This window comes from Amblyraja radiata, chromosome 3 (genome assembly GCF_010909765.2).
Source record: "Amblyraja radiata isolate CabotCenter1 chromosome 3, sAmbRad1.1.pri, whole genome shotgun sequence".
Lineage (NCBI taxonomy): Eukaryota > Metazoa > Chordata > Chondrichthyes > Rajiformes > Rajidae > Amblyraja > Amblyraja radiata.
Genome location: NC_045958.1, coordinates 38,587,060 through 38,613,759, shown reverse-complemented (window position 1 = coordinate 38,613,759; position 26,700 = coordinate 38,587,060).

Here is a 26,700-nt window from a genome sequence, read left to right as displayed (position 1 = left end):
AAGATAGGCACAAAATGCTGGAGTAACTCAGCGGGACAGGCGGGACAAGCATCTAGTATCTCCTCTGGAGAAAAGCCTACTCCAGCATTTTATGTCTATCTTCGGTGTAAACCAATTCCCATTTTACACATTTTGGCTGCCCTATGATAACCCTACTTTTGCACTCAGCACCATTCCCACTGAAGGAAAATGATCCAAAGGCCTTCTTCACCAACTTTCTGGGCAACCTGCACCTGTACTCCCAGATCTCCCAGTTCTGAAACACTCTCCAGGATTAGAAACATAGAAACATAGAAACATAGAAATTAGGTGCAGGAGTAGGCCATTCGGCCCTTCGAGCCTGCACCGCCATTCAATATGATCATGGCTGATCATCCAACTCAGTATCCCATACCTGCCTTCTCTCCATACCCTCTGATCCCCTTAGCCACAAGGGCCACATCTAACTCCCTCTTAAATATAGCCATTGAACTGGCCTCGACTACCCTCTGTGGCAGGGAGTTCCAGAGATTCACCACTCTCTGTGTGAAAAAAGCTCTTCTCATCTCGGTTTTAAAGGATTTCCCCCTTATCCTTAAGCTGTGACCCCTTGTCCTGGACTTCCCCAACATCGGGAGCAATCTTCCTGCATCTAGCCTGTCCAACCCCTTAAGAATTTTGTAAGTTTCTATAAGATCCCCTCTCAATCTCCTAAATTCTAGAGAGTATAAACCAAGTCTATCCAGTCTTTCTTCATAAGACAGTCCTGACATCCCAGGAATCAGTCTGGTGAACCTTCTCTGCACTCCCTCTATGGCAATAATGTCCTTCCTCAGATTTGGAAACCAAAACTGTACGCAATACTCCAGGTGTGGTCTCACCAAGACCCTGTACAACTGCAGTAGAACCTCCCTGCTCCTATACTCAAATCCTTTTGCTATGAAAGCTAACATACCATTCGCTTTCTTCACTGCCTGCTGCACCTGCATGCCCACTTTCAATGACTGGTGTACCATGACACCCAGGTCTCGCTGCATCTCCCCTTTTCCTAGTCGGCCACCATTTAGATAAAAGTCTGCTTTCCTGTTTTTGCCACCAAAATGAATAACCTCACATTTATCCACATTATATATACTGCATCTGCCAAACATTTGCCCACTCACCCAGCCTATCCAAGTCACCTTGCAGTCTCCTAGCATCCTCCTCACAGCTAACACTGCCCCCTAGCTTAGTGTCATCCGTAAACTTGGAGATATTGCCTTCAATTCCCTCATCCAGATTATTAATATATATTGTAAATAGCTGGGGTCCCAGCACTGAGCCTTGCGGTACCCCACTAGTCACTGCCTGCCATTGTGAAAAGGACCTGTTTACTCCTACTCTTTGCTTCCTGTTTGCCAGCCAGTTCTCTATCCACATCAATACTGAACCCCCAATGCCGTGTGCTTTAAGTTTGTAAACTAATCTCTTATGTGGGACCTTGTCGAAAGCCTTCTGGAAGTCCAGATACACCACATCCACTGGTTCTCCCCTATCCACGCTACTAGTTACATCCTCGAAAAATTCTATAAGATTCGTCAGACATGATTTACCTTTTGTAAATCCATGCTGACTTTGTCCAATGATTTCACCACTTTCCAAATGTGCTGCTATCCCATCTTTAATAACTGACTCTAGCAGTTTCCCCACTACCGATGTTAGACTAACTGGTCTGTAATTCCCCGTTTTCTCTCTCCCTCCCTTCTTAAAAAGTGGGGTTACGTTTGCTACCCGCCAATCCTCAGGAACTACTCCAGAATCTAAAGAGTTTTGAAAGATTATTACTAATGCATCCACTATTTCTGGAGCTACTTCCTTAAGTACTCTGGGATGCAGCCTATCTGGCCCTGGGGATTTATCGGCCTTTAATCCATTTAATTTACCCAACACCATTTCCCGGCTAACCTGGATTTCACTCAATTCCTCCAACTCCTTTGACCCGCGGTCCCCTGCTATTTCCGGCAGATTATTTAAGTCTTCCTTAGTGAAGACGGAACCAAAGTAGTTATTCAATTGGTCCGCCATATCCTTGTTCCCCATGATCAACTCACCTGTTTCTGACTGCAAGGGACCTACATTTGTTTTAACTAATCTCTTTCTTTTCACATATCTATAAAAACTTTTGCAGTCAGTTTTTATGTTCCCTGCCAGTTTTCTTTCATAATCTATTTTTCCTTTCCTAATTAAGCCCTTTGTCCTCCTCTGCTGGTCTCTGAATTTCTCCCAGTCCTCCGGTATGCTGCTTTTTCTGGCTAATTTGTACGCATCATCCTTCGCTTTGATACTATCCCTGATTTCCCTTGTTATCCATGGATGCACTACCTTCCCTGATTTATTCTTTTGCCAAACTGGGATGAACAATTTTTGTAGTTCATCCATGCAGTCTTTAAATGTCTTCCATTGCATATCCACCGTCAACCCTTTTAGAATTAATTGCCAGTCAATCTTGGCCAATTCACGTCTCATACCCTCAAAGTTACCTTTCTTTAAGTTCAGAACCATTGTTTCTGAATTAACAATGTCACTCTCCATCCTAATGAAGAACTCAACCATATTATGGTCACTCTTGCCCAAGGGGGCACGTACAACAAGACTGCTAACTAACCCTTCCTCATTACTCAATACCCAGTCTAAAATAGCCTGCTCTCTCGTTGGTTCCTCTACATGATGATTTAGATAACTATCCCGCATACATTCCAAAAAATCCTCTTCCTCAGCACCCCTGCCAATTTGATTCACCCAATCTATATGTAGATTGAAGTCACCCATTATAACGGTTTTGCCTTTGTCGCACGCATTTCTAATTTCCTGTTTGATACCATCTCCAACTTCACTACTACTGTTAGGTGGCCTGTACACAACACCCACCAGCGTTTTCTGCCCCTTAGTGTTTCGCAGCTCTACCCATACCGATTCCACATCCTGCAAACTAATGTCCTACCATTTACTTTGTAAATACTGCCATGGTTTGAGATTCCAAAGTGCTATACCTCACAGCTGTTCCAGTGAAAATACCATTTATTATTCCTTGGCCCATCTTCTCTGAGCTAGATTTGCATCCTCACTATCCGTAATACCCCCAATTTAAGTGTCAACTGCAAATTTACTAACGCTGGAATCCAAATTGTTAATAGAGACAATTAACAGCAGATCCTGTGGCACGCCAATGGTTACAAAGCCTCCAGATGCTCCACTTTCCTCCCACACTCCAAAGTCGTAAAAGTTTGTAGGTTAATTGGTTTTCGAAAATTGTAAATTATCCCTAGTGTGTGTAAGATAGTTCTAGTGTCTATACTGATAGATTCCATCACTTAGAGTCACCACCAACAACTTTCCCACCACACAGGCTCCCTGCCTGTGGTTCATTGGCTTGTTGTCCTTCTTAAGTTGTGGTTCAACATTAGCCTTCCTCCAGTCTTCCGGAACTTCACCTGCAGCAAAGGCCTCCGTATTTTCCTCTCAAGCTTAACATAAGGTCTGAAGATGCATGTGGCCGGACCTTGGTGATATATGTGCTTTGAAATGGCCAATACTATTAAAATTTTGGAAAGGCCCTACAACCCCCACAATTAAAATGTGGATTACGGAAATGTCGGAGAACCTATACTTAGAAAGAATTAGACTTGTCTTAATGGACAAACAAGATCTTTTCCATAAAATTTGGGCTCCATTCATTAACTATCTGAAGGGATAGATTGGCACAGCACGAGGACCCAGCTGAAACTTGAACTCAGGAACAGATGAAAAGCTATACTTTATAACCTACGAACCTATCTCCATTGATGTATTACAGGTAACCCATTCCACCTCCCTTGTTTTTCTGTTGTGTTTTTTTTTTTTTTGCTTTCTTTTTTATTTGTAACTTTCTACCCTCTCTTTTTCTCGCTTTCTATAAAAAATAAAAATACTAGAAGCAGAAGTAATTGATAATGGAAAATTTTAATAATGTATGACTGATGTATATGAAAAGTTTTTTTTTACTATATGTAACTACATTTTATAATATGTCTACTTCTAATAAATAAATAAAAAAAGAAAAAAAAAAGAAATGGCCAATACTTCATCTTTCAGTTTTGTATTTAGTTTGTATCCGATCTAAGACATTACATCTCCCATTCCTCAATCCCGTAGTTTCCACAATTTTCTCCTTAGTAAAACAGATTAGAAATATTAATTTAATATCTTTCCCATCTCTTGTGGCTATACACAAAGAGAGTCATGCTGATCTTTAAGGGGACCTATTCTTTCCCTAGCTACCATTTTACTCATAATATACCTGTAGAACCCTGGGATTATTATTTAGAAACATCGAAACATAGAAAATAGGTGCAGGAGTAGGGCATTCGGCCCTTCGAGCCTGCACCGCCATTCAATATGATCATGGCTGATCATCCAACTCAGTATCCTGTACCTGCCTTCTCTCCATACCCCCTGAACCCTTTAGCCACAAGGGCCACATCTAACTCCCTCTTAAATATAGCCAATGAACTGGCCTCAACTACCTTCTGTGGCAAAAAATTGTAGAGATTCACCACTCTCTGTGTGAATTTTTTTTTTCTCATCTCGGTCCGAAAAGATTTCCCCCTTATCCTTAAACTGTGACCCCTTGCTCTGGACTTCCCCAACATCGGGAACAATCTTCCTGCATCTAGCCTGTCCAACCCCTTACATTGCCTGCTAGCTTCATTCCATATCCCCAGTTTGCCCTCCTGATTGCTTTCTTCAGTATCATCCTACATTTCTTATATTCGCAGAGGGATTCGTTTGATTTAATCTGCCTAAATCTGTGTGTGCTTCCTTTTTTTTTCCTGACCAGAGCCTCAGAGGGGACGACAGATGGCACAATGGGCTAAGTGTTCGGCTGGCAACCGGAAGGTAGCTGGTTCGAATCCCGCTTGGAGTGCATACTGTCGTTGTGTCCTTGGGCAAGACACTTCACCCACCTTTGCCTGTGTGTGTCCTTGGGAAAGACACTTCACCCACCTTTGCCTGTGTGTGTGGATGTAATTATGTGAAGCACTTTGGGGTCAATGCAAGTTGACTAAAAATGTGCTATATAAATAAAGACATTTAATTTAATTCAACATCTCTTGTCAAACAGGGATCGCTAAACTTGCCAGGTTTGCCCTCCACCGCAGCAGAAATATGATACCCTGTACTCTTGCTAAGTCAACCTTGTGAGAATCTTTTAAAGTTATTGGCTGCTTAGCCAACCTGGTGCATTGCAGGACACCAGAGGGAATTGTCTTGAATTGATGGTAGCTGCAATGAAGTGGAGGCTGGTGTCACACAGCTGAATGGACAGATTTTTCTGTGACCATCACAAGTGCCACTGCTTTGCTGCTGTCTGCAACATTCAGGTATTGTGAAGAAGTGATCACACTGGATTGAAATAGATTAGTATTTGGGGGGGGGGGGGGGGAAGGGGGGAGAAAAGGGGGGGGGGGGGGGAGAAGGGAGGGAGAGAGCAGGGGGGAAGAGAGAAGGGGGGGAGAAGGGGGGGGAGAGAAGGGGGAGGGAAGAGAAGGGGGGGGAAGAGAAGGGGGGGGAGAGAAGGAGGGGGGGAGAGGGGGGGGAAGAAGGAGGGGGGAGAGGGGGGTTGTGGGAGAAGGGGGAGGGGGGAGAAGAGAGGGGGAGTTGTTACCGAACTGAACTCACTGTGGAATTAATCTATTAACGGAGCCACACTGCTGCTGGATTGTAAGTTGTCCCTGCCTTCCCTCTGGAAGCCTCGTCCCCATCAGATGCCGAGTTCCCAGAGCCCTGGTTAAACGTGGAAGCCACTCACGGTTAAGTCTGTGAAAGCGGCCCCATCAGAGACTGTGAGCAGCAGCAGGGTTCACTATAGGAAGGACCATTGTGCCTTTACCCCGCCTGCCCGTTGCCTTATCTCTTCTCCCCTGAAGCAGGTCGGTTGGGCACAGTTGCGAGAAGCTGAAAACGAAATATTGCAGCGGGAAAACTGCGGCTGCGGTTCTGGCAACAGCCGGCGTTCTGCTCTGTCTGGGGGGAGAGGGCGAGTGGGGGTGAATGGGGGGAGAGGAGGGGGAGAGGAAGGAGAGGATGGGGGAGAGAGGTGAAGTGGGGGGAGGGGGGGGGGGGGCAGGCAGGCAGGCAGGCTGGAGTCCAGCAGTGGGAGGCATGGCATGAGCATACTTGGTGGCATACTGGAGGCCGGTGGGCCTGGATTGGTTGGCATGTGTGCATTGTGACGTCGCAGCTGGTAAGAGTCGTTTAGATCCTAAAAATTGAGTGAGTGGGGGGGGGGGGGGGAAGGATTTTATTTTAAATTGTGTACATAAAAATGCCTAAATGTCATGAGGAATGGATTTGCGAATGTAAAAGTGAAATCGCTAGCGAAATGGAACAAATCTCGGAGTTTTTGCGTGTGGTTTTGGCGGACCAAGGAATTAAAGGCCAAAAATCTAATCTGAAATTATCTGAAAATCGAATCTGACATACACCCACAAATAAACACACACACACACACACACACACACACACACACACACACACACACACACACACACACACACACACACACACACACACACACACACACACACACACACACACACACACACATACACACACACAGAGTTTTAAAAGTATATAGATAAGATAGAACAATTTGGTTCTTTTTCTGGATACAGAATTAATTGGAATAAAAGTGAAATCATGCCAATAAAAGAACAAGACCCTTCTCATCTCCAACAATTTCTTTTCAGAATTGTTACCGAAAAGTTTCGATATCTTGGAATTTATGTGACTATAAAGTATTCCTCTTTGTTTAAAATAAACTTCCCACCATTAATTACTAAATTGTATGCCTATTTCCAATTTTGGAAAACACTTCCTATCTCCCTTCTTGGTAGATTAAATTCCATAAAGATGATCTTCCTTCCGCAACTTTTATACTTATTCCAATCAATATATCTCCCTCAAAGCTTTTTTTTTTTTAATTGACTCTATTGTTACTAACTTTATTTGGGACTACAAAACCCACCGAATACATAAAATACATTTGTGTAACCCAAAGAAAATGGAGGATTAGCTCTTCCTAACTTTCTTTTTTACTACTGGGTAACTAATATTAAAAATATACCTTTCTGGTTGGATGATACATGTCAACATGTAAATGGGTTAAAAATGGAGAGGGAAGATTGTTTGCCTTTTTGTATTGGCTCGATCCTCCTATCTCCAATGCATCTGAATAAGTCAACGTATGAGCAAAATCCGATAGTACATAGTACTATCCGTATCTGGAAACAGCTGAAACTCTGTCTTAAATTGAGAAACATGTCTCTCCTTCTTCCTATTGCAAATAATCCCTCGTTTAAACCGTCTATTTTAGATGTGGTGTTTGCTCAATGGAAGAATCAGGGAATCATTATTGTGGGAGTCCTCTATCAGAAGGGGACTCTCTCCTCTTTTCAAGAACTGCAAGAGAAATATGACTTGAATGCCAATCATTTTTTTAGATATCTCCAACTCCGAGATTACGTGAAAACATATACACAAGACTGTCCTTTTATGGGTCCAGATATATTAGATGATTGCTTGAATAGACATGCCGATACAAGTAAGGTGATATCTTACATTTATAACACCCTCCTTAATATTGACACTCCACATTCTGAGATTTATAGGCAAGCATGGGAGGACGAGTTGGGTTTGTGATGAATGTCACTTTCAAGAAGTCATACTTTTGTATCCTGTATAAAAATACAAAACATCTGGACGGAAATATTCAATATTATTTCTAAAACACTTAAAACTCAATTGGAGCCAGATCCAAAATTAATAATATTAGGAATGTCAGAGGGCTGCCCTAATCTAACGATTAGGCTTCCTTGACTACGGTTTAATAACTGCAAAAAAACTCATACTTAAATTCTGGAAAAAGATAACAGTCCCCACAGTGAAGATGTGGATCACAGAAATGATCGAGACGCTACATCTAGAAAAAATAAGGCTTGTCTTGACTGACAAACCAGATCAATTTTCAAAAATATGGTCTCCTTTTATTGAATTTTTTCAACAACATAATGGTTGAACACAAACTCAAAACCGATGCTAGGGTCGGGTGAGCAGGCGTATGGAAGGGTAGAGGGATATATCACCGCTTCTTTCACACCTTCGTTAGTTCCGGGGTTTTTTCTTTTTTTTTCCTTGTTTTTCTTGAAATTTTTTCTTTTCTTTTTCTTTTCTTCTTTCTTTCCCTTTTTTCCTTTTCCTTTTTTTCCGATCTAGTTCATAAAATGTCAGCAGTACGAAAATTGTATTACTGTTATGTCGATCATTTTCTTTTTGTACAATTGCTTCTAACAAAAATTAAATTAAAAAAAATATATATATATTTGTAATTGCCATGCACAGAAAAATGGTTTCACCATAAATAAATTTGGATTAGCTAAGTGACTAGAGGTTTGCCTCAGGATTCGGTGCTGGGCCCGTTACTGTTTGTCATCTACATCAATGATTTGGATGAGAACATACTAGGCAAAATTAGCAAGTTTGCTGATGATACAAAAGTGGGTGGTTTTGCAGATAGTGAAGATGGTCGTGAAAGATTGCTGCAGAATCTGGATCGATTGGCCAGGTGGTCTGTGGAATGATTGATGGAATTTAATACAGAGAAGTGTGAGGTGTTGCATTTTCAGATGTCTAACAAGGGCAGGACCTACACAGTAAATGGTAGGCCTCTGGGGATTGTTGTAGAGCAGAGGGATCTAGGAGTGCAGGTGCATGGTTTCTTGAAAGTCGAGTCGCAGGTAGAAGAGGTGGTCAAAAAGGCTTTTGGCATTTTGGCCTTCATCAGTCAGAGTGTTGAGTATAGATGTTGGGAGGTCATGTTGCAGTGTATAAGACATTGATGAGACCGCATTTAGAGTATTGTGTTCAAAAGGGAACTGCAGATGCTGGAATATCGAAGGTACACAAAATTGCTGGGGAAACTCAGCGGGTGCAGCAGCATCTATGGAGCGAAGGAAATAGGCGACGTTTCGGGCCGAAACCCTTCTTCAGACTGATGGGGGGTGGGAGAAAGAAGGAAAAGGGGAGGAGGGGGAGGAGCCCGAGGGCGGGCGGATGGGAGGGTGGGAGGAGACAGCTAGAGGGTAAAGGAAGGGGAGGAGACAGCAAGGGCTAGCAAAATTGGGAGAATTCAATGTTAATGCCATAAGGACGCAAGGTCCCCAGACGGAATATGAGGTGCTGTTCCTCCAATTTCCGCTGTTGCTCACTCTGGCAATGGAGGAGACCCAGGACAGAGAGATCGGATTGGGAATGGGAGGGGGAGTTGAAGTGCTGAGCCACCGGGAGTTCAGGTAGGTTTTTGCGGACTGAGCGGAGGTGTTCGGCGAAACGATCGCCCAACCTACGCTTGGTCTCCCCGATGTAAATCAGCTGACATCTAGAGCAGCGGATGCAGTAGATGAGGTTGGAGGAGATACAGGTGAACCTTTGTCGCACCTGGAACGACTGCTTGGGTCCTTGAATGGAGTCGAGGGGGGAGGTGAAGGGACAGGTGTTGCATTTCTTGCGGTTGCAACGGAAAGTGCCCGGGGAGGGGGTGGTGCGGGAGGGAAGGGAAGAATTGACGAGGGAGTTGCGGAGGGAGCGGTCTTTGCGGAAGGCAGACATGGGGGGAGATGGGAAGATGTGGCGAGTGGTGGGGTCACGTTGGAGGTGGCGGAAATGGCGGAGGATTATGTGTTGTATTTGGCGGCTAGTGGGGTGAAAGGTGAGGACCAGAGGGACTCTGCCCTTGTTGCGAGTGCGGGGATGGGGAGAGAGAGCAGTGTTACGGGGTATGGATGAGACCGTGGTGTGAGCCTCATCTATGGTGGCGGAGGGGAATCCCCGTTCCCTGAAGAACGAGGACATTTCCGATGCCCTGGTGTGGAATGTCTCATCCTGGGAACAGATGCGGCGTAGGCGGAGGAATTGGGAGTAGGGGATGGAGTCTTTACAGGGGGCAGGGTGGGAAGACGTGTAGTCCAGATAGCCATGTGAGTCAGTGGGTTTGTAATGTATGTCGGTCAGGAGTCTGTCCGCTGCGATGGAGATGGTGAGGTCAAGGAATGGTAGGGAAGTGTCGGAAATCGTGGTGTATTGGAGTGCCGGATGGAAGTTGGTGGTGAAGTGGATGAAGTCAGTCAGTTGTGTGTAGGTGCAGGAGGTGGCCCCAAAGCAGTCGTCAATGTAACGGAGGTAGAGGTCGGGGATGGGGCCCTGGTACGTCTCGAACAAGGATTGTTCAACGTACACGATAAAGAGGCAGGCGTAGCTGGGGCCCATGCTTGTGCCCATAGCTACGCCTTGTGTTTGGAGGAAATGGGAGGAGTCAAATGTGAAGTTGTTGAGGGTGAGGACCAACTCCGCTAAGCGGAGGAGAGTGTCAGTGGCTGGGTATAGGTTGCTCCTCTGGTCGAGGAAGAACCGGAGGGCTCCGAGGCCATCCTGGTGGGGGATGGAGGTGTAGAGTGACCGGACATCCATGGTGAAGATGAGGGGGTGAGGGCCCAGAGAGTGGAATGCGTGGAGGCGGCGGAGAGTGTCTGAGGTGTCTAGAACATAGGTGGGGAGGGATTTGACCAAGGGGGATAGGATGGAGTCAAGGTATGTGGAGATGAGTTCGGTGGGGCACGAACACGCAGGGACAATGGGTCTGCCGGGAGAACTGGGTTTGTGGATTTTGGGGAGAAGGTAAAAACGGGCCGTGCGGGGCTGGGGAACGATGAGGTTGGAAGCTTGGTCGGGCAGGGCGTGGGAATTGATGAAGTTGGTGATGGTGCTAGAAATGGTGGTCTGGTGCTCGTCAGTGGGGTCATGGTCCAAGGGTAAGTAGGAGGAGGTGTCCGAGTATTGTGTTCACTTCCGGGAACCATGTTATAGGAAAGGTATTGTCAAGCTTGAAAGGGTTCAGAGAAGATTTACGAGGATGTTGCCAGGACTAGAGGGTTTGAGCAATGGGGAGAGATTGAGTAGGCTGGGTCTCTATTCCTTGGAGCACAGGAGGATGAGGCATATAAAATCATGAGATAAATAAATCAGATAGATGCACAGTGTCTCTTGCACAGAGTGGGGGAATAGAGGACCAGAGGACATAGGTTCAAGGTGAAGGGGAAATGATTTAATAGGAATCTGAAGGGTAACATTTTCACACAATGGGTGGTAGGTGTATGGAACAAGCTGCCAGAGGAGGTAGTTGAGGCTGGGACTACCCCAACGTTTAAGAAACAGTTAGACAAGTAGATGAATTGGTCAAGTTTGGAAGGATATTGACCAAATGCAGGCAGGTGGGACTAGTGTAGCTGGAACGGTGTGGGCAAGTTGGGCCGAAGGGCTTGTTTCCACACTGTATCACTCTATGACTCTATAAGTCATTGTTAAAAAATATATTGTCAACATTATTAAACCTAATAACAACCAAATTTAGAGATCAACCATGACATTAGAAAGCAGCCATTCCCTTTTTTAGTCCTTCTCAGTCTGCAATAATAATATACAGCGTTTGTATCTGTTTTAAAATACACGGAGATGTCAATTATGGGACAGCTGGAGCAAATTGTTCTGAAATGATAAGCTGTTGCAATCCTACATTTATTGTTCCAGTTTTTACAGACACAGCATTTATTTTCTATACATATTGCATATCCTCCCTCTGACTCTTGCAATCTTTTTCTGTCATTCAATGCTAGGAATGACATTGAGGATAACTGCTTCACGACTTTGTCACTTATGATCAGTCTGCAGAATGTATACTTACTGGAGTTACTTGAACATGGATAGCGATTATCCTAAGAAGGATGCCTCCATCTCTTGCTTAATAGAATTGATTTTGAGTAATTGAATGATTCAAAGGGGAAACAGCCTTAATGTAAAACAAATGTTAATTATCTCATAGAAGACTTAATGTCTTTGCTATAATAAAAACTGGTTAAAACAGTGATCTACAAAATATTCAATACTTTCCTTTGTTTTGTATTGCTTTAAACTTGACTACACATCTAGCAAACATAATTATTTGATCTTCACTCCATTGTAAAGGTTGACCTTAAGAGATATGGTTTGACCATGTGAAATATTTACTTCTGACATTTCCTGTTATGTACTGCTTCAACATTTTGAGCATGTTTCTCTATGTGCCAATGTGTTCTGTACTTCAAAGTCCACCACATGTGCTAAGAAACGCTAAGCCATTAAATTCATCCTTTGATCCTTGAACAGTGGATAACAGACATTGAATTTTTCAGGTCACTAGAAACTCAAAAGCTAGTACAGCATCTAACAATCCAAGAGAAAAGCTGTCAGTTTCAAGCAACCTTTTAGGATTCTTAAAAAAAAATAAAAAAATTGTTATAATTGCTACAGATGCTTAACTTTAACATACTCCTTGTCTCATATAGCATGGAACGGCCCTTTGGCCCTACTTGGTTTAGTTTAGTTTAGTTTAGAGATATGGCACGGAAACAGGTCCTACATACACTAAGGACAATTTTACCAAGCCAATTAGCCTCCAAACCTGTACGACTTTGGAGTGTGGGAGGAAGCTGGAGATCCCGGGGAAAATCGATGCAGGTCAAGGGGAGAAAGTACAAACTCCGTACTGACATCACCTGTAGTCAGGATCGAACTTGGGTCTCTGGCGCTGTAAGGCAGCAACTCTACTACTGCGCCATTGTGCCGCACTTTCCAGTCGATGTCCCCATTCGGGAAAATTCTCATTTTGTTAAGTGATGAGCATTTTGATTGATTTATATGCATTTGCACCCTCCTAAATAAATTTGAATTCACCAAATTTAGGATGAAAATAAAAATCCTTGCTGCAGATGAAGGATTGCTGGTGATCTTCATGCAATATCTTTTGATGTATTGTGAATCAGATGGTGTGGAATCAACATCTCAGTTGAAGCCATCCTGGGACAAATTAAAAGATAGAAACAGGTAAAATTCCAGATAAGTTTAGTGGGATCATAAATTAAGAAATAGGAGTGGTGGGAGTGAGAGATATGAGCTTCTCCACCAATCAATAAGATCATAGATGATCTGATCATGGCCCTAACTCTACTGTCCAGCCTAATCCCAGCAATATTTGATTCTCTTAAATTCTAAACTATAAATACCGGGGAAGTTCTCCTCAAATCTGAGTTAATCAGAACTAGTCCAGGCCTGAACTCGGGTCCTGAATTTTCTTACAACTTTTTTCTACTTGCTGTTAAAAAATTGTTGAATATGAAGCTTCACTGACTTTCACTAATGTGCCATTTGCATGACATGTTTCTTAATATGCAATGGCATCACTTTGGGTTGAACTCGAATTCTTAACAATAAATCCTAAACAGCTCTATTTAGAATAGGTATTTTTCCAGCATCTCTGGAATTCTCTGCCACAGAAGGTAGTTGAGGCCAGTTCATTGGCTATATTTAAGAGGGAGTTAGATGTGGCCCTTGTGGCTAAAGGGATCAGGGGGTAAGGAGAGAAGGCAGGTACAGGATACTGAGTTGGATGATCAGCCATGATCATATTGAATGGCGGTGCAGGCTCGAAGGGCCGAATGGCCTACCCCTGCACCTAGTTTCTATGTTTCTATCTACAGTTCTCACTTAACAATTTAGAATAGGTATGCTTGAGATCCTCAGGAGGGAGTTCTGGAAATGTTAACGAGGGATCTGTCAGTGTGTTTGCAATATCGAGAAACGCTTGATGGAATGCAAAGATGCAGCTGATCATCTCCCTATATTTACTTATTCAATGATAATATTCATACTTTGATACGTCAGTGATTTGTAAATGTGAAAAACACACCAGAAACTAACAGCCATTACAGATACAAATTAATAAAACCTGATGGCCATTCTTTGCTACACATTGACAGCAGAACAAATGGGGTCATTTGATGGTTAGGGACAAGACTTGTGGAGAGACAGGCACCAACTTAATTACCTCTGTGAAAGGCCTGCTTCATGTTAGGAGCCTGACGTACATTATTTATTCTTTAGGCTGCATTATGTTCAATATTCATGCAGATTTCCTTTGACATAACATCCATTGGCACTGTTAATCCAATAAAGATAAAATATTGCGGAGGAGAAACACCAGTCTGTTTCAGCTTTATGGTAATTACACATGTCTACTTCACCCAGGTTCTTTCAGTAAATGTATTTCCTGCCAGATATGATTGGACTCTCTTTGAAGCGCTCCATCCTCCTAAGTAGATTTAATATGACATTCAGGCACTTTTTTTTTAGTCTCTTGGCCTCAGAAGCAGTTGAGAGAGGCACAACAAGCCATTGCAGATTTATCCTCAAAGGCCGACACTGTCTGTTTGATGTATTGCGACTTAAAAAGTCATTGCTCGCAAAGCATGTGTTTTCTACCCATCTATCGCATCAGCCTTTTATCAGCTCATCTGTATGCACCCGACACACCTGCTAACAGCTCAGAGGACAGAATACTGTGTCTCCTCATGGAAAACACATTACCAGCTATTGATTTATTTCCCTCTGTAATTTCATATTGTTTAGATGTACAGATGTTGAAACAGCCTTTTGTGCCAGATAAACTAGCACTGACACACTGTGCCACTGAATTCAAGTGCTTTTTCAAGTATGAATCTTAAAATATATGGCAACACAAATGTGAAGCTTTATTGAGGTAAAAAAAAAGTATTTTATAAGGCAACGGCAAGTATAAAATCTGCTGAAAGATACAAAAAATAATAGGAAGTACTGGAAATCACTCGGGACCACTTTAACTATTTGCCAGCTGAATGTTCTTGGCCCGTGCCAGCGTGCAATGCTGTTTTGTCTCACCAAACACACAGCAAGGATTGCAGCCAATTGGAATATTCAGACAGAATACTGCCGGAGGATTATAAGATGCCGTGAGATATGTCCGTTCTCCTCTGGCATCTGGGTTGGAATTAATTTCAGACTGTTAGGATGAAAACCTCCTCACTCTGACATCATAAGAGGACATAAGCCCTCGTAGTCACTTTGCTCATTATACTATTCACTTAGCTCTCCATTTAATTACTGCAAGTGTTTCTTGGCTGTTTTTCATGAAATAGGCAGAATGTTGTGTCTTCAATTACTTTTGTGTCTGAACTGCCACGGCCTCATTTTTCATGCAAGCAATTATGGGCAAACAACATAATACAGTCTAAAGGAAAACCTTTCCAAGTTTGCTCTAGTGGCAGGAAACTATGTAAGTATTTTAATAAAAAACTGGAGATGCCATATTTAATTTAGTGGTCATTGTATTAAGTGATATGAAATAGTATGCAGTGGGGATTTTTCACTGTGTATTTGCAATGGGTGAACTGCCATATTGTTCCTCTAGATCACTGTCAATCCCAATTTCATTGATGTGATACTAGTTTATTTTAATGAGAATGGTGCTCCTTGTTGGAGAATAATTAATTGCTATCCTGACCTTTTTGCTTGAACTCATAATAAGATTTGTATTTGTAGAAGATTAGACTGAATCTATGTTTTTATTACTTTTGTTTTATACAACTAACCCCAATTCATTCCCCCCTCCATCAATTTTTATCGTGGAACATATATTTTTTATGTTCTTTTAATGCATGCAATTGCAAATTCGTGCCCAAAGTTAGAAAATGAAAATCAAAAGGTACAGATGCTGGAAATCTGAAATTAAAACAGAAAATACTGATTAGGCAGTATCCATGGAAAGAGAAAGAAAGTTAATATTTCAGGTCAAACATTTTTCATCACAACTGGATAAATGAGAAAATAAACTTTAATGTGGTCAACTCTTCCCTTCACTACCTGTATCTCTCTTTCTCCTTTTGAGGGAGTAGATTAATGACAAACATCCATTATAGGCTCCACAGACACCCACTGTTACCATGATTATACTAACTCCCTTATCACCTGCAGGGTTCATTCCATTCTACCAGTCCCTTCATCCCCGCTCTGATGATGAACCTTTCCTCTGAGGTGCTTCCAAGATGTCTTCCTTATTCAATAACAGTATTTTGCAGTCTACTACAGTTGGCAGAGCAAGCACAGGTCATCACTTCTCAACCCCTCAGCTTCCACATCCAATAGATCATTCATGGTAGCTCCTGTCATCTTCACTAAAATTCCATCTTGACACAATTTCCCCTCCTGACTCCTTTCAGCATTCCAAAGAGACCAATTCCATTCAGACTCCTTGATCCACCTTTCCATCTCCATCAACCATTCCTCTACTAATGGCACTTTTCCATGCAATCACCATCTGTCCTTTCACCGTTTCCCTTCCCGCCATTCAAGGACCAAGATAGTCCTTTCAGGCAAAGCAGCAATTCAAAATGAATGTACTGCATTTGATAGTCACAAAGTGGTCTTCTGGAACCATACACAGAAATGATAACTGCTTTGCATAACATTTACACTCGGACAATCAGGTGGTGATCCTGAGCTTCCTGCTTCTTGCCCCTTTAATTCTCCCTCATTCAAACTGGGGCCCCTTGGCCTCTTGTACTGTTGTGATAAGCTTGAATGTAAGCTTGAGGAACAACACATCTAGGCACATTGCATTTTTATGGATTTAATATTGAATTCTGCAATTTCAAGTGACCCATTTTCTCATAGAAAGAAAAGTGGCAAATACTAGAAATATGACATAAAAACAGAAAATGTTGCAAACAGAAAATGCTGCACACATTTCAGCAGGCCAACCAGCAACAACAAAAACAGTTCAGATTTCAGACCCAAGGCCCATCATTGGCATTCTCTCTGTAGATTCTGCATCATCTGATGAGTGTTTCTAGCGCTTTCGTTTTTTATTTACTTGACTTCTCTGTCGTTTTCAAAATTGGCCAGTTCACTTCACTTCATTCAGAGGCTAGTATGCAGGTAAATCAAGTACCTAGGGAAGCGAATCTAATATTATTATTTAAGGATAGGGAAATTGAATACCAAAGGAGGTTATGGTTTACTTCTACAGAGCATTGGTGAGGCCACGCCTGGATGCACTGTGTACAGTTTTGGTCTCCTTACACACGGAAAAATGTCAATGCATTGGAAGCAGTTCAAATAAGGTTTACTAGACTAATACCTGGAATGGGCACGCTGTCTTATGAATAATGGTTAGACAACCAAGGCTTGTAATTTAGAACAGTGACAGGAAATATTGAAATGCACAGATCCAGGGTGGCCTTGACAGAGTGGTTGTGAAAAAAGTTCTCCCTTCTCAGAGGATCTGGAACCAGTATTCACTGTTAAAAAAATATGGAATTACCCTATAAGACAGAAGAAGTGAATTGTTTTTGCTCAGAGAGCTAACGTGTTTGGAATTCTCTTCCTCAGAAGTAAAGCTTTTGAATATATTTAAGACAAAGGAACACAGATTATATGATAAACAATTGGATGAAAGGTTACCATTGGTAGATGGGGATGTGGCTTGAATTTTCAATTAGTTCAGCTATTAAATGGCAAATCTGGTTGACTGGGGGGAGTGGCCAACTCCTACTATTAATTCATATGCTCATTTGGATTTTGGTCCAAATTTTCTGTCTGTTGTTCGCCAAGCTTTTTCCAAAGGCATTCTCTCCTTGGATTCCAGGTGGAATCCATTGAGAGAGGGCATATTTCAACAATTTCCCAACTAGGCAAGCAACCTGCAGTATCTGCACCAGATTAGACCTGACATAGAATACCATGTATTATTGTTAATGGAAAGGAGGGATCTTAAGAAATTGAGATAATTATTGAGTTCCATACATTTTTGCTTATGATTCAATGTTCTTAAATTAATTTAGTTGTTTAGTTAATATTCTGAACTAGTTTAGCTTTTGCTTCTTTTTTGAAAATCTAAATATTTCTTTAAATTGATTTATAGATTTTGACGTTTAGTTCAGTTTAGAGATGCAGCGTGGAAACAGGTCCTTCAGTTCACCGAGCCTGCGCCGACCAGCAATCCCTGCACACTTACACTATTCTACACACACTAGGGTGAATTTACAATTGTACCAAGCCAATTAACCTACAAACCTGTACGTCTTTGGAATGTGGGAGGAAACCAGAGATCCTGGAGAAAACCCGTGCAGATCACGGAGAGAATGTACGAACTCCGTACAGACAACACCTGTAGTCAGGATCGAACCCGAGTCTCTGGCGCTGTAAGGCAGCAACTCTACCATTGTGCCACCATGCCGCTGTTAAGTCAATTTCGTCTCTTTAGCTATTTTGTGGCTGGTGCTTGTTCTGCCACTCCACGTGACAGCATTTACACTTGCAAAACTCTATTCCCAATCAGGCACGTGCTGAGGGTTGCAGTGGCTTTGTTCAGGCAAGTCCGGAGGTTCCACAAGTCGTTAATCTGAAACCACCTGTGATTTAGTGACAACTGTGAACAGTTTCATTGCTGGTAGGATGTTTTGAGCTTCTATTTATTATATTGAACTGAGATGACACTATATTTATTATATTGAACTGAGACGACACAGTGCTAAGAGTGCCAGATTGTCTGAGGATGCCATCTTTTTTTAATCAGACTTTAAACATTGGCTCTTTCTGTCCAAATAGATGATGCTACAGATCCTGAGCAACTCTTATAAATAGGTTCTACTCAGTGTCCTGCATTGGGCTTATACCACAGGCATATTCACCCATTTAGTGTGCCTGATCAATATTTCATCATTATTTATTTGAGTTAATTGTTCTGCCGATTGGTTTTTTAAATTATTATAATGACTACTCTTCAAGTGCTTAATTGAGCGTGAAATATTTAGAGTTGTCCTGAAGTTTCAAAGATGCTGTATAAGTGATTTTCTTATTCCATTGACGAACAATCTGAGGCAGTGATATTTTCTTAAATTGTTTTCTGGGACAATGCTTTCATACCCTGCAGAGTTTAACCCTCTGCTTCATGCTCCACTTTAACAATGAAAAAGTTAACCTCACATCTAGAATATCACAACCCCTTGAATTCTGTTTTGAAGCGCAATCGGTGTAATAGAGAATACAATAAAGAAAATATTGAAACATGCGATGAAGGCAGTAGAGAAGAAGGTACTTAGTATAAACAAATTAAGATAATGATTCAGTATGGGTGGAAGTAAGAATCAAAAAGGGCAGCAAACATTGGTGGAGGTTGTAAAGTATACAGCCATCTTCCACCCTCCGAAGATAGACACAAAATGCTGGAGTAACTCAGCGGGACAGGCAGCATCTCTGGAGAGAAGGAATGAGTGACATTTCGGGTCGAGACCCTTCTGCAGAATGATCTCCCTCCCCTTCCTCGGCACGTGGTAATATACGTGGTAATTACGTGGTAATAACGAGAAAATCATTTTTTACACAGAGAGTGGTGAATCTGTGGAATTCACTGCCACAGAAGGTAGTTGAGGCCAGTTCATTGGCTATATTTAAGAGGAAGTTAGTTGTGGCCCTTGTGGCTAAAGGGATCAGGGGGTATGGAGAGAAGGCAGATACAGGATACTGAGTTGGATGATCAGCCATGATCATATTGAATGGCGGTGCAGGCTCGAAGGGCCGACTGGCCTACTCCTGCACCTATTTTCTATGTTTCTATGTTTCTATAGGACAGTACAAATAAAGAATTTAGAGTTAGACTTAACAGGTGTAATACTATCATCATGGGGGATATAAATCTACATGTTGACTGGGTAAACCAAATAAGCAATAATAGAACTTACCCTATTATTTAACAGAGGAGTGAGAAATGGAAAACAGAGCTGTAGAACAGTTAGCTTGTAGTTGGCAAACTGTGGGGATCTCTTTTAAGGAAGTGATAATAAAGCTACCTGGGACACAGTAATAGGGATAAATAGAGTCAACATGGATTTTTGGAAGTGATATAATGTTTAGCAAATCTATGAAAGTTGTTTTGATGTAATCAGTAGAATAAATAAAAGTGATCATGATGATGTGATTTATTTCGAATTTCAGAAAGCCGAAGAAGCCATTAAAGGGGAAAGTGAAGTACATGGTGTAGGTGGTACTGTACAATTATATAGTGATCTCTGGAGATTGCAACTGAATACTGTCTGCTCAGGACTGGTCTCTCGACCAGAAGAAGGATCTTTTAGCCACAGAGTGCAACAAAGTTCACCTGATTCACTAGAGCGGCATGCTGGCACAGTGGTAGAGTTGCAGCCTTACAACGCTTGCAGTGCCGGAGACCCGGGTTCGATCCCGACTACAGGTGTTTGTCTGTACAGAGTTTGTACATTCTCCCCATGACCTGCGTGAGTTTTCTCTGAGATCTTCGGTTTCCTCCTACACTACAAAGACGTTCAGATTTGTAGGTTAATTGGCTTGGTAAATGTAAACATTGCCTCTAGTGTGTATAGTGTTAATATGCGGGAATTGCTGGTCGAAGGGCTTGTTTCCATGCTGTCTCACTAAACTAAACTAAACTTAGATTAATATCTGGAAAAAGGAACTTCATAGAATAAGAGCATGAGAACAATCACCTGTACTTACTTGAGTTTACAAGAATGAAAGGTAATATAATTCAAAGTTCGTAAGGTGGTGACAGGGTAATGTAGAGTTAGTGTTTACCCTGCTGGGGTATCCAGAAACAGGGATGGAGAGGGGGAAATTTATTTTTTCATCCAGAAGGTGGTAAATCTTTGGAACTGACAACCCCTAAAGGCTGTGAAACCTCAACTGCTGAGTGTATTTAAGACGGACTAAAAGTACGAAGGTGCAGTATCATTGTCAAATTGATCAAGATACAATATAAAGCTTTGTTTGTGTACTATCTAGTCTATAATATACTATACATATAATCAAGCCACACATTAGTCCAACAAGTAGTACCAAGAGAAAATGTGCAAGTCCACATTGAAGTAAATCGGAAGATCGGGACTGCAATCTAGCTGATGGGTGAACTGTTTAGTAATCTGATAATAGCAGAGATGAAGCTATACCTGAATCTGGCAGTACATGTTTTAAGCATATGGGGTTAGCGCAGGGAAGTTGCGCCAAGGCAAAAAAATCAGCCATTGATGTTTTTGAATGGGCACAACGGGACACAGCTCCTTCCATCTTTTATTTCTTATGTTCTCATTTTAGCTGCTCAACCTGAAGGCCTGAATCACCAGGGGGATTATGGCTGAATTTTAAGAAGAACAGAATCATACTGGGATAATTTGCACAGATCGACTTATCCCTCTTCTTATGGACAGTAATGATCTTTCATGAGCTCTGGAACTGTCTTATGGTCACAATTTGAAGAATATGTTAATGGAACTTTAGTACAATTAGCCCAATAGATTTTAGATGGTGTCTTCTTATTGCGAATGAAACATAAATAAACTAATGGAATAGTTAGATCTCAAGCCGGGTGTTGAGCAACCAGGTTGTTGCCTCTGCGTCAATGTCTGCCGGGCCCTGAGCTCCATTTGGTGGGTGGTAAAGCGGGCACTCAGAGATGACATGGTTGGCTGTCTGTTGTTCTGCTCCACATTATAGGCTGGGCTCTGGCGGAGCCCCCATCTCCACATGCTGGCATTGAAACGCCCAACTCCAGTACAAAGTCTGTTGAGCTTCACCCATGCTCCTCTGGGGAGGCCTGACCCTGGACAGCTTTTATCTGGTGAAGAGATGTAACTGTGTAATGGAGATGAGGTTGCCTTCCACTCCTGTGACCACTTGGTGGCTATCCAGTGTGCTTTTGTCTCAGTTGGCTGGATGGATGTTAGTAGTTGTTTTCCATGTGGAGCAATGGGGTGACGGGACTTCAGTCGGGGTGACCTCTGCTCTCTGCTGCCTGATGGAGGAGGTGATCTGGGTCCATGGCACGACGAGATAATGCCAGAGTTGCTGCTTGCCTTCGGATCCCTGCAGGTGGAATACCTGCAAGTATAGGGAGCTGCTCAACTCGAGTAGGTTGAAGGCACCCAGTGAAGGTGTGCTGTCAAATAAAGCACCGTTGAACCATTAAACTATTGAACCATTGTTCATGCAATTGTGTTGTTCTTGCAATGCTCAATGACACAGCTTACTTCTATGACGAGTAAATGTTTTGGCAACATGTGGTGTTGAAGCACAGTTTGCATCTGTCACGGTTGATGAATATTGTCATGGAAGATCATCTCAAGCTGCTGCTTCCAACTGTCTTTAATAACTTTGTTTCAATTTGGGAGCATCTTTCGGCCTTGAGATTGAAATAAAAACTGAAAAGGCTGGAAACACTAAGCAAGTTAGGCAGCATCTGTGGAAGAAGAAATAGAGCTCAGGTTTCAGGTTCCTAGTGCATTCGAGGGCTTGGCAGAGGTTCACATGAGTTTCCTAGCATACCAGTAATGTCAATAATACATCTCCTTACTTATAAAACTCTAATAACCTCTATTAGCACTGATTCTATTAGCTCATTCTTCCCTGGGAACACATAGTACAGTTTAAGTGAGGTGCCAGTGTATTACTAATTGCCGTTAACCCAATCACATGTTTTGATTATAACTTAATTTGCTGCATCTTTGTGCCTCTACCTTCACCGTGCCTCAAATTCCGAATTCCACTCTTACTTCCTGTAGACAATGTTTTTTATTGCTCTTCCCTCCTCTTTTTTGAGATTATAAAGTTATCTCCTCCAACGTTCCCTCTCTGCATTGACTCCTGTTCACCTATTCAATCCCTCTTGCCCCACTCTGACAGTATAACACAGAGCTGAAATCCCTGAGTGCTGTCACATTTCCTCTGGGATCAATGGAACTTCTGAATCATCTCCAACCTTAAGGCATTTAGCTCAGTCTGAGCTTGATTCAGCCCATTCAGTATCTCTGTAAACAAAAAAAGACTGGTATATGATGCACTTCTTCCCAAGGCTCATGTGATCTCATCTGTTACAGAATCATCTGACTTGATTGAAATAACCTCGCGACACGACCCGTGTTGAGCCTGATGCCTTACAAAGCATGTGTGGATTCTTGCAATGACACTGCTCTTCCTGACAGTTTGATGCACTTGATTTCTCATATTGTCCAAACAAGTTATGGACCTTTCCTCTGAACAGCTTGTGAATTATGTGGATTCTTGTTCTGAAATTATGAAATGTTAAGTGACTGTCTAAGTGCTGGGGAGGAGGGGGGGGGGGGGGGGGGGGGGGGGGGGGGGGGCAGCTAATATTGAATTGTTGTTTGTATGGGACATTGCATCATGACCTAATTTTCTAGCTTGCTCGATGCTCTGCCCTATAATTTGCTTTCTAACGACATGGTGGCCTCTGTAAATGTTACAGACAAGGGTATCTTCTTTCTGTGTACGTTGCTGCCATTGCAATGAGGTACTTGCTTTATTTACTGCCTTGTCATGTGACGTTGGCACATGTGTGGCCTTTGCTGGCTAGCTTTTCAACAATTGGCACTGCAAAGCCATGACTTTCAAAAAGTGCCCTTAATGCTTTCTTTATATCGAGATAGGTGTATTCTTTGTTGACTTTATGAGAAGCGGTGTCCCCTGCACATAGTGAGGGCTAATGATCAGGATGTGGCTAACTACACCACAGCATGGCTACAAAGGGAGCTTGATGATAATCTTTCTGAAGAAGAATGCGAAACCTTTGATAAAAGGTGAGCTAAACCGTCAAATGGAAGGTCTTTCTCAGTGGATGAAGGCCAGAAATATTTTCATTAGTAGAGGTCACAAAGTGATATAGAACTAAAATGATATAGAACTAAGGGATATAGAATGATATAGAACCAATGCCTATTTCCTTCACTCCATAGATGTCACTGCATCCGCTGAGTTTCTCCAGCATTTTTGTATACCTTCGATTTTCCAACATCTGCAGTTTCTTCTTAAAAACTCAAGCACGTGTCTGGTCACTCCCTTTTCTTCCTTCTCCCGTTAGTTAAGAGGTACAGAAATGTGAAAACATACACTTCCAGATTCAGAGATAATTTCTTCCTAGCTGTTATCAGGCAACTGAACCATCCTACCACCAACTAGAGAGCAGTCCATACTTGCTATCTACCTCATTGGAGACCCTCAAACTATCTTTAAGCGGACTTAATTGGCCTTAATATTGCACTAAATATTATTCTTTTTATCTTGTATCTGTACACTGTGGATAGCTTGATAGTAATCATGTATAGTTTTTTTCACAGACTGGATAGCATGCAACAAAAAAGCCTTTCACTGTACCTCGATACATGTGACAATAATAAACTAAACTAATACTAAATAAACTAAACTAAATTTGCATGGAGCCAATTAAATGGATTGAGTTACCAATAAAACAGTCTTTAGAACCCCATGTTGGTTGGTTTCTGTCTTTAATAATTGTTTTGGCTAAATATCCCAGGCAGAACCGGCTTTAGAAAGGACAATGGGTGTCATTGTGCCTGATATTCTTATACTGCAACAAACTCCTACCACCCCTCCACCCCCCCCCCCCCCCCCCCTAACCTCCTGCAATTCATTAAAAAAAAAAAGCCTTTAGTGGTTGACTTTCTGATCATTTTATTTTCTGAAGCTGATTTATAAGATGGAAGTGATACAATGGAATGCAAAAGAGCTGTTTAAATTTAAATAGTTTTGCTGTTTTTTTGTTAATGAGTTTGAAACTAGTCATCAAAAGTGTTATTGTTTAGGCCGTATGTTATTTTGTGACTTTGGGATCTTTACTGCTGTAATGGCAATTTCTTAACTTTCCAATGTCCAACTTTTAATCGCCTTTACTATGCTGGCAAGGTGGAGTGGAGTTTACGCAGTCGATATCAAAAACGAATTTTCCAGTCATTATTTCCAGTTTCATTTAATTGAAGTTGTTGTAAATACAAAATGTAGCTTTCCGTTCTTACTATCTGAACTGATAAAAACTGTGTCTTCTCTTCCTTTGCCAGCTCCCAACTGATCTGACCACACCCTGTCGTATCGCTAAGTTCAATGCAGAGACGGAAACCGCTGTCAAAACATGGAGGGGACCGGGGGACAGGGGGGACACAATTTCTTGGCGGCCGCGCGCGCATGCGCACACTCACACACACACGCGAGTCATTGGAAGCTTCAGCCGTGCGCCCTGTGAACGGTAATTAGCTCGGGATTCTTCCAGTTTCCAGCCCCGTGACGTGGATGCTTCTACTACGGGGCCGTTACCGTTAGAATGAGTCAATTACTGCAGACCTGTACCACAGATTTAAAAAACACTGGACATCATGCTGGACAACATAATATAGGACAGGACACTTTCAAGCAGCTTGTCCTGTCCTGTCCTATATTATGTTGTCCACTGTCCAGCATGATGTCCAGTGTTTTTTAAATCTGTGTTAGCTGTAGTATGGAAACTGAGCTATTAAAACCAAGCAATATATAAATGATCTGCATTATATGCAACCTAAAACTTTGTATTTTTGGATGTATTAAACATTTTTTTCCCAAATTTTCCAGCTGTAAAAATACAGGGTGTCAATTAGTTAATAACATTGCTTTATAATCTGCAGAAAGCATTTGGTCTCAGTAATTGTGTGTTTTGTTGCCTTTGTAAATGTCATGTTTGAATAACAATAAAGGAAATTCAATTCAATTCAATTCAATCTACAGGTGGAGATTCCCTCCCTCTATTTGGAAACGATTCATGATGAAAATCATACATTCATAACTTCAAGACACAATCTGAATTCAATTGTATTCAATTTTTGTCAATTACTTCATGTAACGCCAATATCTGATTACAACATTCATGAACATAAATGAGACCAAGTAAAAAAATAAAATGTATGGATTTCTCTAATGAAGAACTTAGAAATATAGTTCATATGAATTCAAATTCTAGGGTTTCATTGCCCTCATAAAATGTTAGAAATTTGTAAAAAGAGTTGCAATGAAAGTTTGATTCACAAGAATTGGTATTTAGCAACAATATTATTAACACATAGTTATAATACTTTATTAGTATTATTAACACCTAGTTATATTCATTTAGCAACACTGGTATTTAGTTCCACCCATAATGTAACCTTGATTTCACTGACAACGGCGTTATATTTATGCCAAGTGAAAACTTCCAAATACACGGCGCCTAGAATTTGAATTATTGTTCACAAATTCCTCAGCTATGATGCGAGAATACACTTTTGATAGCTGCTCCTTGTGCACATTGCAGATCATGAGATGGTTCAGCCTCTTCTGAGACATGGTGTTGCAAAGCCATGTTTTAATGCGGCGTAGTGCACTGAACGATCGTTCTGTCTCGCATGAACTGACTGGAGATGTCAGAACAAGTCTTAACAGTGTCTCAACTTGAGGGAACATATGTCGCATTTCTGGAAGCATCCCTTTGAAAAAGCTGTCTGTACTCCTCAATAGTTGACCGTGGGAACTGTTTCCTGAAAAAGTCAAGTTCATGAAGAACATGAAGGATACCTGTCTACCAAATCCTGGTGAAAGACACTCTTTAGAAGCATTGAGGTGAGTTTATTTTGCTCCATCAGGTCTGTGGATGTGAGGTATTCATTTAAATTGCACATAGCAGAGTCTATGACTCAAAAAAATTCTACTCGCCACAGATCTTCACTGGACTGGGCAACATAGTCTTGTGTTCCACTACTGTACTTTGTACACGTTTTCCGATGGCGTTCAACAAAAGGATCAAGACCCAAATCCTCCACTTTTAGCTCAGCAGATGCAAGCATGTTCTTGAAAACTTCATCTGACCGAAGGTGTTGCAATTCCTTTTTCACAACATCATCT